Source organism: Dendropsophus ebraccatus, chromosome 5 (assembly GCF_027789765.1).
Source record: "Dendropsophus ebraccatus isolate aDenEbr1 chromosome 5, aDenEbr1.pat, whole genome shotgun sequence".
Lineage (NCBI taxonomy): Eukaryota > Metazoa > Chordata > Amphibia > Anura > Hylidae > Dendropsophus > Dendropsophus ebraccatus.
Genome location: NC_091458.1, coordinates 103,682,946 through 103,697,192, shown reverse-complemented (window position 1 = coordinate 103,697,192; position 14,247 = coordinate 103,682,946). Strand labels below are relative to the sequence as shown.

General features: G+C 45.4%; 1 protein-coding gene across 2 annotated transcripts in view; it reads right to left on the bottom strand.

Annotated features, from left to right (window-relative positions):
* The window catches only part of CNGA3 (cyclic nucleotide gated channel subunit alpha 3), a 37,056-nt gene extending 30,018 nt beyond the window's left edge, over positions 1 to 7,038 (bottom strand). For both annotated transcript variants that reach the window (XM_069972393.1, XM_069972394.1), the window contains exon 1: positions 6,945 to 7,038. The gene's annotated coding sequence lies outside the window, so the exon portion shown is untranslated. The remainder of the gene's footprint in view (positions 1 to 6,944) is intronic.
* Between the last annotated feature and the right edge of the window lie 7,209 nt (positions 7,039 to 14,247).

The following is a 14,247-nucleotide window of genomic DNA, read 5'->3' as shown; positions in this document are numbered from 1 at the left end:
TGAGCCCATGGAGTGTGACGCTAGCCGGCGTCAGTCGCTATTTGCGGAGCCGTCTTTTGTTGCAGTCACTGGACTAGAGACTGAACCACAAGTCTGCAACATTACTGTAAATGACTTTCCTGTTAAGGCGTTGCTGGACTCAGGAAGCCTTGTCACCCTGGTGCATGCCAGCCTGGTGACTGGGGACTTTGTGCCAGCAAGACATATGAGTGTGGTATGCATACATGGCGATACAAAGGTTTACCCTATAGTACGGGCTAATGTCGGGACTGAACTAGGTGCTGTACAATATGAAGTGGGTGTGGTTAAAAACCTTATGCATAATGTTATATTGGGGCGTGATTTTCCTTTGTTCTGGGCTCTATGGGGAAAACAACAATCCCCTGAAAGGAGTGAGGAGACCCCTAAGCCTATTGCATTACCCACGGTAAATGATAAAAATGTACAGGAGGAATATGATGCTTTTCCTTTGCAGGTCCTGGCTGGTGAGGAAGAGGCTCCTCCCACTGTGCAAAATGTTCCAGACTTAGAGGTGTCTAGGGATAATTTTGGTACTGCACAATTACAGGACCCCACTCTCAAAAATGCGAGAGAGCAGGTCACTATTATGAATGGGGTACCTCAGGAACCAGAAGCTGAGAAAAAATTTCCACATTTTTCTATGACTAATGATCTCTACTACAGAGTCACTAAAATTAATGATGAGGTGGTGGAACAGCTTCTGGTGCCTAAGTCGTACCGGCGTCAGGTACTCGACATGGCCCATAATCATGTCCTTGGGGGACACTTGGGGACAGATAAAACACAGGAGAGAGTCCTCCAGAGGTTTTATTGGCCTGCGATTTATGCTGACATAAAAAAATACTGTGAGTCGTGCCCCACATGTCAGCTTAGCGCTCCAGTGTCGCATTTTCGCAGTCCTTTGGTCCCACTCCCCATCATAGAGGTACCTTTTGACCGGATCGCAATGGACTTGGTGGGTCCCATTGTAAAGTCGGCTAGGGGACACCAGTACATTCTAGTGGTGTTGGACTACGCGACCCGCTATCCTGAGGCTGTACCCCTAAGAAACACTACCTCTAAAACAATTGCACGGGAATTGTTTTATATGTTTTCCAGGGTGGGGATCCCCAAGGAAATCTTGACTGACCAAGGTACACCATTTGTGTCAAAGGTGATGAAAGAGCTATGCAAACTGTTTAAAATCTCACACCTACGTACCTCTGTATATCACCCACAGACAGACGGGTTAGTGGAGAGGTTTAATAAAACCCTGAAACATATGTTAAAAAAAGTGGTGGAAAAGGATGGTCGTGATTGGGATCACTTACTACCTTATCTGATGTTTTCTATTAGGGAAGTACCCCAAGCGTCCACAGGGTTCTCTCCCTTCGAATTAGTCTATGGTCGTCACCCTAGGGGTTTATTGGATATAGCGAAAGAGACATGGGAAAGTGAGTCCACCCCATACAAGAGTGTTATAGAGCATGTAGCACAAATGCAGGACCGTATAGCCACTGTAATGCCCCTAGTAAGGGAACACCTCCAGAGGGCGCAAGAGGGCCAAAGCAGAATTTACAATCGTTCTGCAAGAATCAGGACATTTAGCCCAGGTGACCGGGTACTCATACTTGTTCCCACGGTAGAAAGCAAATTCTTAGCAAAGTGGCAGGGTCCCTATGAAATTGTAGAGAAGATCAGTGAGGTCAACTACAAGGTACACCAACCAGGTAGAAGGAAGCCTTTTCAAGTTTATCACATAAACTTGATCAAGCCCTGGAAAGACAGGGAATCCTTGGTGGCGACAAAGCCTGTTGGTCATCTGTCACCACCAATCCCTCCGGTCAGGATTGGTGACACCCTATCAGTATCCCAGAAGCAGGAAGCTAAGGAGTTCCTGCAGAAAAATAAAAACAAGTTTTCTGACCTACCAGGGCGTACGCATCTCATTAGTCATCATATTGAAACTGAGCCTAGAAGCAGAGTAAACCTTAAGCCCTATAGGATACCAGAAGCCCGGAGGGAGGCGGTATCATCCGAGGTAAAACGTATGCTTGACCTAGGAGTCATTGAGGTGTCCCAGAGCGAGTGGTCCAGCCCGATTGTGTTAATCCCAAAGCCCAATGGAACTTGGAGGTTCTGTAATGATTTTAGAAAGTTAAATGAGATCTCCAAGTTCGATGCCTACCCCATGCCCAGGGTAGATGAGTTGATAGAAAGGATGGGTAATGCCAGGTACATAACTACCCTCGATCTCACTAAGGGCTACTGGCAGATCCCACTCACTCCTAAGGCTAGAGAGAAGACTGCATTCTCCACCCCTGATGGGCTCTTCCAATATGTAGTGATGCCATTCGGGTTACATGGAGCCCCTGCCACTTTTCAGAGGTTGATGGACTTGATTCTGCGACCACATCGTGATTACTCCGCTGCCTACCTCGATGATGTGGTTATTTTTAGCACGGATTGGGAAAGTCACCTCTGTAAGGTCCAGGCGGTGTTAGATGCCATAAGTGATGCGGGTTTAACCATCAATGCAGAGAAGTGTGCACTAGCCTTAGAGGAGGCCAAATACTTGGGCTACATTATTGGGAGGGGGTTAGTGAAACCACAACTAAATAAAATCGAGGCAATACAGAATTGGCCTCAACCCCTCACAAAGAAACAGGTCAGAGCTTTCCTGGGTATTACGGGCTATTACCGTAGGTTTGTGCCAAATTTTGCCTCAGTTGCAGCCCCACTAACTGACCTGACAAAGGGTGCGAAGTCCGCAATGGTGACATGGACTCCAGAGGCCGAGAAGGCTTTTCAAAGCCTCAAGTCTGCCCTGTGCCAACAGCCTGTGCTAGTTACCCCTGACTTTAGGCGAGAGTTTTTGGTACAGACAGACGCCTCTAACACAGGGTTAGGTGCCGTCCTCTCACAGGTCGTGAATGGCGAGGAGCACCCGGTGATGTACTTAAGCAGGAAACTATCCCCGGCCGAGAAAAACTACGCCATAGTTGAGCGAGAATGTCTGGCAGTGAAGTGGGCCCTAGAATCCCTGAGGTACTACCTACTAGGCAGGAGGTTTAAGTTAGTGACAGACCATGCCCCCCTAACATGGATGAAAATAAACAAGGAGAAGAATGCAAGGGTGACTAGGTGGTTTCTGTCCCTACAAAACTTTAATTTCACTGTGGAACACCGGCCAGGGAAATTACAGGCAAATGCTGACGCCCTATCAAGGGTACACTGTCTGTGGGGACAATACGCTCAGCCCTCCGGTCTGAAGAAGAGGGGGGGGATATGTGGACATGTCACTGGTAAAGTGCTCGAGGGGATGTACATCTCACCCAGGTTGATACACAGTGTGAGATGGTGAGTCCAGGAGGCATCTGTGCTCAGCAGTGTTATGCTGCTGAGCTATTATTTATTATTGCCGGGCCTGGACTTACATGGAATGGCAGGTAGGTTTTGGTAGTGGGACTTGCCATTCCCTCCCCCTCGATCCAGTGTGGGTTTTGGGATCAGGTGAGCTCTGATCCCAATCAGCCTGAGAAGGCAAAAGCTGTGCTCAGTGTACAGGTCTCTCTCTCTCAGCCAGGAGTGAACAGCTTGCATGCTGTTTGGTGAGAGCTGGGAAGACAGCAGCTGCTGGGGCCTGTTCACACCCCGCAAAACTGACCACTGAAGTGCCAGAGAGGTAACCTGCGTTGTTAGTTAGCGCCCAGACGGGCAAGACCTTTTTGTTTTGTTCTTAAAGCACAGTGTTGCTATATTTCTGTTACGGACTGTTTATGCTGAAAATAAACGCCAAGCTGTTGTTTTACAAGTCCAAGTCTGCTGTGAACTGTGTCCAAACACACCATCCCCCGGGAAGATCCCTACACTTTGATTGCAGAATGTAGGATTTTACACTACTAAAACACAAAGGTGAAACCTATATACTGTATATGCATATTATAGTAATTTAGACATTGTAAAAATATACATAGGTACCGGGATAGTACAATGTATTTTAATATTTACAGCATCACGGTTTACATTGAATACTGGGCCTCAGGTAAAAATAAAGTTAAAAGATGACAAGTAATCTGCTCTTTGCACTTCAGTCTGTATGTTAAAAGAGAGATGAGTATATCTACTTTTGTAGGTTAAAAAAAATCCAACCACTGTACCTTTATTAAAGGGATAATTCACCTAAAACCCCTGCTTGTTAGAATGGACCTGTGAAGATAGGCTGCTCACAGGGTACTAATGCTGATACCCCCAGCTGTACACTGTACTCTATAGAGGCAACCATTACCACAATTACTCAGTCGCATTCCTTTAATGAAACCTTACTGGGTGGCCATTGAAATCAATAGGTTGTGTGTATAATACATGGACATTCATGGTCCTCTAAGCATAGGACACTCTTTGTAGCTAATCTGTACTATGACGGAGGCACAACAGGGAATTCCCTTCTAGTCTGTCAAAGTTGTCTAAAATAGTTTTCCCCAACCCCATGAAGACAGGCTTATAGGTCTACAAGTAATGTAGTTAACCCCATGTGATGTAATAAGGTTGATCCTATATGTGTCTGGGATTACAACATTACTACACATGTGAAAGTACATGGGGTCAAGTAGCTCTAGACTGTCAATCTAAATCTGTCAATTCATCTGTATGCTGAATGGATTCTCTCCTAATGTGTATGTGCAGGAAAATGGATGGTTATTGGTTAACATTAGTGTTTTGTTCCTTCTCTCGTGTACTTTCAATCTTTCACCTCTCTTACATATGCCGCCATGAAATACTAGGATGAGATCTGGATGGTTACCCATGACAGCTGCTTGTTTACTGCTAAGTGCTCAGTATGCATGCTTACACCAGACACATATTACATATATTACATATTACACCAGACACATATTACATATATTACATATATTACATATTACACCAGACACATATTACATATATTACATATTACACCAGACACATATTACATATATTACATATATTACATATTACACCAGACACATATTACATATATTACATATTACACATATTACACCAGACACATATTACATATATTACATATTACACCAGACACATATTACATATATTACACATATTACACCAGACACATATTACATATATTACATATTACACATATTACATATTACACCAGACACATATTACATATATTACATATTACACATATTACACCAGACACATATTTCATATATTACATATTACACCAGACACATATTACATATATTACATATTACACATATTACACCAGACACATATTACATATATTACATATTACACATATTACATATTACATATATTACATAATACACATATTACATATTACACCAGACACATATTACATATATTACATACAGTATATTACATATTACACCAGACACATATTACATATATTACATATTACACCAGACACATATCACATATATTACATATTACACATATTACATCAGACACATATTACACATATTACATATTACACCAGACACATATTACATATTACACGTATTACATATTACACCAGACACATATTACACATATTACATATTACACCAGACACATATTACATATATTACATATTACACCAGACACATATTACACGTATTACATATCACAACAGACACATATTACACGTATTACATATTACACCAGACACATTAAACATATTACACCAGACAAAAATTACATATTACACCAGACACATATTACACATATTACATATTACACCAGACACATATTACACATATTACATATTGCACTAGACACATATTACACATATTACATATTGCACTAGACACATATTACACATATTACACCAGGCACATAATACATATATTACATATTACACCAGATACATATATACACAAGACGATATTGAGATATGTCATTTGTCAGAACTGGGAGACCAAACTGACATATTTTGGTTTGGGAAAAAAATAATTAATAAATAAAACGAGACATCATTCAACTCCGAGGCAAATGTTCAGACTTATTAATAATAGAACAATGCCACAAACCAGGATCAGTCATTTCCACAAATCTATTCCTATAACAATAAGTCTTCCATATCTCAAGCCTTTACTTTTTCCATGACAGTTTAGGGTTAAGGACCTTGGTCTTCCCATTCCTCCTCACAACACACACATTGAGCGACCTTCCCTCTTCGTGCTGATGTGATGAGCAATGACGGAGGCGATGGGTATAACACCGAGGACCATATTGTCACACAGGTTTATTTACTGACTACTGAGAATTATAACGCTATTCAGGATTGTACTATTAAAGCGCAGCCATTGTTTTAAGCGCTGTTGTCTTTGATTGTTGAAAATGTCATTCAATTGCAGAACTAAAGGAAAAACCATTTAGTCTAATCCACAGATACATCCTCATGACGGGAATACAAAGGAGACAATTTACAGGAAAATCACAGTGTGGCCAAAACCCCTGTTGTCTGTGCGAGCCTGGTGGATACGATAACGTACTTTCTTCCTAAATGAGGCGTCCTTTACTCTATGCTCATACACCACAAGACTCACAGTGTGTATATGAATTGGTCACTATGTGGAAACAGTATATACATGCCCTCTATACAGCTGTGGGAGCTGAGCTGAATTTGAATGGGATCAGTTTCCAGTAACTATATTTGATCTAATATATATATATGTTCTGAACTCGTACATGACATTGTTCCCCTTTAACAACAATGATCTTAAGTCCCATAGATCATGTCCCATAATAGAGACCTGTAGGATCCAGGGACAATTGTAGAGAAAGCCTAATCCCCTGACCACAGAGAGGATCCAGCTCTGCTATCTTATTAAGTGCTGGTAATTGTGATTGCTATGGCAGCTGACCCTTATACTTAAGCTTCCCTTCCAGTCCTGTAACTTTGGCCCCCAGACTCTCTCCATATTGTGAGTACTTACCTTATATCCAGGTGATCAGCATAGTGAGAAGTTTATTCCTGGAGATGCAGAAGGAGCAGGAACTCTTTTGCATAGTGACTGTCTCCAACACTCAGGATCCTCATAAATAATGGCGCTGGGCTGGCAGTGTAGCATCCTTTATATCCAAGGCTTCCCAGGTCACATACAGGGATCAGTGTCCATCCCACCATCATGTGCAGCTCTTCATGTCTGAGCCCAGGAGACTTCCAGCAGCCATCCCCGGGCACCGTGCCTTGTAGGGATGAGAGCAGTAGCGCCCTCAGCAGGTGTACAGGGGTACTAGCAGCCCCCGGGCTAATGGCTGGCAGGGTCGGGCTGGTTTCAGCACTACGGGTGTGGACAGCTCCTGCTCCAGCAGCTCTGGGACTGTCCGTGCACTGAGCTCCGAGCACACAGAGCCAGCCCTGCTGCCCTCCCCTCCCCCTCCTCCTGCAGCGGCACCGCACGCCTGGACCTGTGCCTGGCACTGCCCACTTACTGCCCGCTCTCTGCCCACACACTGCCCGCTCACTGCCCGCACACTGCCCACTCACTGTCCGCACACTGCCCGCTCAATGCCCGCACACTGCCCGCTTACTGCCCGCACACTGCCCGCACACTGCCCGCTCATTGCCCGCTCATTGCCCGCACACTGCCCGCTCACTGCCACCTAATTGCCCACTCACTGTCCGCACACTGCCCGCTCATTGCCCGCACTGCCTGCTCACTGCCACCTCACTGCCCACACACTGCCTACACACTGCCTGCACACTGCCCACTTACCAGCCTCAGAGATAGCGCCTGTATGTCTCCTCATATATGTGCACCCTAACACTCTCCAGCCTCATAGATAGCACCTGTATGTCTCCTCATATATGTGCACCCTAACACTCTCCAGCCTCAGAGATAGCACCTGTATGTCTCCTCATATATGTGCACCCTAACACTCTCCAGCCTCATACGTAGCACCTGTATGTCTCCTCATATATGTGCACCCTAACACTCTCCAGCCTCATACATAGCACCTGTATGTCTCCTCATATATGTGTACCCTAACACTCTCCAGCCTCATACATAGCACCTGTATGTCTCCTCATATATGGTGCACCCTAACACTCTCCAGCCTCAGAGATAGCACCTGTATGTCTCCTCATATATGTGCACCCTAACACTCTCCAGCCTCAGAGATAGCACCTGTATGTCTCCTCATATATGGTGCACCCTAACACTCTCCAGCCTCATACATAGCACCTGTATGTCTCCTCATATATGTGTACCCTAACACTCTCCAGCCTCATACATAGCACCTGTATGTCTCCTCATATATGGTGCACCCTAACACTCTCCAGCCTCAGAGATAGCACCTGTATGTCTCCTCATATATGTGCACCCTAACACTCTCCAGCCTCAGAGATAGCACCTGTATGTCTCCTCATATATGTGTACCCTAACACTCTCCAGCCTCATACATAGCACCTGTATGTCTCCTCATATATGGTGCACCCTAACACTCTCCAGCCTCATACATAGCACCTGTATGTCTCCTCATATATGTGCACCCTAACACTCTCCAGCCTCATACATAGCACCTGTATGTCTCCTCATATATCTGCACCCTAACACTCTCCAGCCTCATACATAGCACCTGTATGTCTCCTCATATATGTGCACCCTAACACTCTCCAGCCTCATACATAGCACCTGTATGTCTCCTCATATATGTGTACCCTAACACTCTCCAGCCTCATACATAGCACCTGTATGTCTCCTCATATATGGTGCACCCTAACACTCTCCAGCCTCATACATAGCACCTGTATGTCTCCTCATATATGGTGCACCCTAACACTCTCCAGCCTCATACATAACACCTGTATGTCTCCTCATATATGGTGCACCCTAACACTCTCCAGCCTCATACATAGCACCTGTATGTCTCCTCATATATGTGCACCCTAACACTCTCCAGCCTCATACATAGCACCTGTATGTCTCCTCATATATGTGCACCCTAACACTCTCCAGCCTCAGAGATAGCAACTGTATGTCTCCTCATACATGTGCACCCTAACACTCTCCAGCCTCAGAGATAGCACCTGTATGTCTCCTCAGATATGTGCACCCTAACACTCTCCAGCCTCAGAGATAGCACCTGTATGTCCCCTCATATATGTGTACCCTAACACTCTCCAGCCTCATACATAGCACCTGTATGTCTCCTCATATATGGTGCACCCTAACACTCTCCAGCCTCATACATAGCACTTGTATGTCTCCTCATATATGTGCACCCTAACACTCTCCAGCCTCAGAGATAGTACCTGTATGTCTCCTCATATATGTGCACCCTAACACTCTCCAGCCTCATACATAGCACCTGTATGTCTCTTCATATATGTGCACCCTAACACTCTTCAGCCTCAGAGATAGCACCTGTATGTCTCCTCATATATGGTGCACCCTAACACTCTCCAGCCTCAGAGATAGCACCTGTATGTCTCCTCATATATGGTGCACCCTAACACTCTCCAGCCTCATACATAGCACCTGTATGTCTCCTCATATATGTGTACCCTAACACTCTCCAGCCTCAGAGATAGCACCTGTATGTCTCCTCATATATGTGCACCCTAACACTCTCCAGCCTCATACATAGCACCTGTATGTCTCCTCATATATGTGCACCCTAACACTCTCCAGCCTCATACATAGCACCTGTATGTCTCCTCATATATGTGCACCCTAACACTCTCCAGCCTCATACATAGCACCTGTATGTCTCCTCATATATGGGGCACCCTAACACTCTCCAGCCCCAGAGATAGCACCTGTATGTCTCCTCATATATGTGCACCCTAACACTCTCCAGCCTCATACATAGCACCTGTATGTCTCCTCATATATGTGCACCCTAACACTCTGCAGCCTCATACATAGCACCTGTATGTCTCCTCATATATGGTGCACCCTAACACTCTCCAGCCTCATACATAGCACCTGTATGTCTCCTCATATATGTGCACCCTAACACTCTCCAGCCTCATACATAGCACCTGTATGTCTCCTCATATTTGGTGCACCCTAACACTCTCCAGCCTCATACATAGCACCTGTATGTCTCCTCATATATGTGCACCCTAACACTCTCCAGCCTCATACATAGCACCTGTATGTCTCCTCATATATGTGCACCCTAACAGTCTCCAGCCTCATACATAGCACCTGTATGTCTCCTCATATATGTGCACCCTAACACTCTCCAGCCTCATACATAGCACCTGTATGTCTCCTCATATATGTGCACCCTAACACTCTCCAGCCTCAGAGATAGCACCTGTATGTCTCCTCATATATGTGCACCCTAACACTCTCCAGCCTCATACATAGCACCTGTATGTCTCCTCATATATGTGCACCCTAACACTCTCCAGCCTCATACATAGCACCTGTATGTCTCCTCATATATGTGCACCCTAACACTCTCCAGCCTCATACATAGCACCTGTATGTCTCCTCATATATGTGCACCCTAACACTCTCCAGCCTCATACATAGCACCTGTATGTCTCCTCATATATGTGCACCCTAACACTCTCCAGCCTCAGAGATAGCACCTGTATGTCTCCTCATATATGTGCACCCTAACACTCTCCAGCCTCAGAGATAGCACCTGTATGTCTCCTCATATATGTGCACCCTAACACTCTCCAGCCTCATACATAGCACCTGTATGTCTCCTCATATATGTGCACCCTAACACTCTCCAGCCTCCTACATAGCACCTGTATGTCTCCTCATATATGTGCACCCTAACACTCTCCAGCCTCAGAGATAGCACCTGTATGTCTCCTCATATATGTGCACCCTAACACTCTCCAGCCTCATACATAGCACCTGTATGTCTCCTCATATATGGTGCACCCTAACACTCTCCAGCCTCATACATAGCACCTGTATGTCTCCTCATACATGTGCACCCTAACACTCTCCAGCCTCAGAGATAGCACCTGTATGTCTCCTCATATATGTGCACCCTAACACTCTCCAGCCTCAGAGATAGCACCTGTATGTCTCCTCATATATGGTGCACCCTAACACTCTCCAGCCTCATACATAGCACCTGTATGTCTCCTCATATATGTGTACCCTAACACTCTCCAGCCTCATACATAGCACCTGTATGTCTCCTCATATATGTGCACCCTAACACTCTCCAGCCTCATACATAGCACCTGTATGTCTCCTCATATATGTGCACCCTAACACTCTCCAGCCTCATACATAGCACCTGTATGTCTCCTCATATATGTGCACCCTAACACTCTCCAGCCTCAGAGATAGCACCTGTATGTCTCCTCATATATGTGCACCCTAATACTCTCCAGCCTCAGAGATAGCACCTGTATGTCTCCTCATATATGTGCACCCTAACACTCTCCAGCCTCATACATAGCACCTGTATGTCTCCTCATATATGGTGCACCCTAACACTCTCCAGCCTCATACATAACACCTGTATGTCTCCTCATATATGTGCACCCTAACACTCTCCAGCCTCAGAGATAGCACCTGTATGTCTCCTCATATATGTGCACCCTAACACTCTCCAGCCTCATACATAGCACCTGTATGTCTCCTCATATATGTGCACCCTAACACTCTCCAGCCTCATACATAGCACCTGTATGTCTCCTCATATATGTGCACCCTAACACTCTCCAGCCTCAGAGATAGCAACTGTATGTCTCCTCATACATGTGCACCCTAACACTCTCCAGCCTCAGAGATAGTACCTGTATGTCTCCTCATATATGGTGCACCCTAACACTCTCCAGCCTCATACATAGCACCTGTATGTCTCCTCATATATGTGCACCCTAACACTCTCCAGCCTCATACATAGCACCTGTATGTCTCCTCATATATGTGCACCCTAACACTCTCCAGCCTCATACATAGCACCTGTATGTCTCCTCATATATGTGTACCCTAACACTCTCCAGCCTCATACATAGCACCTGTATGTCTCCTCATATATGTGCACCCTAACACTCTCCAGCCTCAGAGATAGCACCTTTATGTCTCCTCATATATGTGCACCCTAACACTCTCCAGCCTCAGAGATAGCACCTGTATGTCTCCTCATATATGGTGCACCCTAACACTCTCCAGCCTCATACATAGCACCTGTATGTCTCCTCATATATGTGCACCCTAACACTCTCCAGCCTCATACATAGCACCTGTATGTCTCCTCATATATGTGCACCCTAACACTCTCCAGCCTCATACATAGCACCTGTATGTCTCCTCATATATGGTGCACCCTAACACTCTCCAGCCACAGAGATAGCACCTGTATGTCTCCTCATATATGTGTACCCTAACACTCTCCAGCCTCATACATAGCACCTGTATGTCTCCTCATATATGTGCACCCTAACACTCTCCAGCCTCATACATAGCACCTGTATGTCTCCTCATATATGTGCACCCTAACACTCTCCAGCCTCAGAGATAGCAACTGTATGTCTCCTCATACATGTGCACCCTAACACTCTCCAGCCTCAGAGATAGTACCTGTATGTCTCCTCATATATGGTGCACCCTAACACTCTCCAGCCTCATACATAGCACCTGTATGTCTCCTCATATATGTGCACCCTAACACTCTCCAGCCTCATACATAGCACCTGTATGTCTCCTCATATATGTGCACCCTAACACTCTCCAGCCTCATACATAGCACCTGTATGTCTCCTCATATATGTGTACCCTAACACTCTCCAGCCTCATACATAGCACCTGTATGTCTCCTCATATATGTGCACCCTAACACTCTCCAGCCTCAGAGATAGCACCTTTATGTCTCCTCATATATGTGCACCCTAACACTCTCCAGCCTCAGAGATAGCACCTGTATGTCTCCTCATATATGGTGCACCCTAACACTCTCCAGCCTCATACATAGCACCTGTATGTCTCCTCATATATGTGCACCCTAACACTCTCCAGCCTCATACATAGCACCTGTATGTCTCCTCATATATGTGCACCCTAACACTCTCCAGCCTCATACATAGCACCTGTATGTCTCCTCATATATGGTGCACCCTAACACTCTCCAGCCACAGAGATAGCACCTGTATGTCTCCTCATATATGTGTACCCTAACACTCTCCAGCCTCATACATAGCACCTGTATGTCTCCTCATATATGGTGCACCCTAACACTCTCCAGCCTCAGAGATAATACCTGTATGTCTCCTCATATATGTGCACCCTAACACTCTCCAGCCTCAGAGATAGCACCTGTATGTCTCCTCATATATGTGCACCCTAACACTCTCCAGCCTCATACATAGCACCTGTATGTCTCCTCATATATGTGCACCCTAACAGTCTCCAGCCTCAGAGATAGCAACTGTATGTCTCCTCATATATGTGCACCCTAACACTCTCCAGCCTCAGAGATAGCACATGTATGTCTCCTCATATATGTGCACCCTAACACTCTCCAGCCTCATACATAGCACCTGTATGTCTCCTCATATATGGTGCACCCTAACACTCTCTAGCCTCATACATAGCACCTGTATGTCTCCTCATATATGGTCCACCCTAACACTCTCCAGCCTCATACATAGCACCTGTATGTCTCCTCATATATGGTGCACCCTAACACTCTCCAGCCTCATACATAGCACCTGTATGTCTCCTCATATATGTGCACCCTAACACTCTCCAGCCTCATACATAGCACCTGTATGTCTCCTCATATATGTGCACCCTAACACTCTCCAGCCTCATACATAGCACCTGTATGTCTCCTCATACATGTGCACCCTAACACTCTCCAGCCTCAGAGATAGCACCTGTATGTCTCCTCATATATGTGCACCCTAACACTCTCCAGCCTCATACATAGCACCTGTATGTCTCCTCATATATGTGTACCCTAACACTCTCCAGCCTCATACATAGCACCTGTATGTCTCCTCATATATGTGCACCCTAACACTCTCCAGCCTCAGAGATAGCACCTGTATGTCTCCTCATATATGTGCACCCTAACACTCCCCAGCCTCAGAGATAGCACCTGTATGTCTCCTCATATATGGTGCACCCTAACACTCTCCAGCCTCATACATAGCACCTGTATGTCTCCTCATATATGTGCACCCTAACACTCTCCAGCCTCATACATAGCACCTGTATGTCTCCTCATATATGGTGCACCCTAACACTCTCCAGCCACAGAGATAGCACCTGTATGTCTCCTCATATATGTGCACCCTAACAC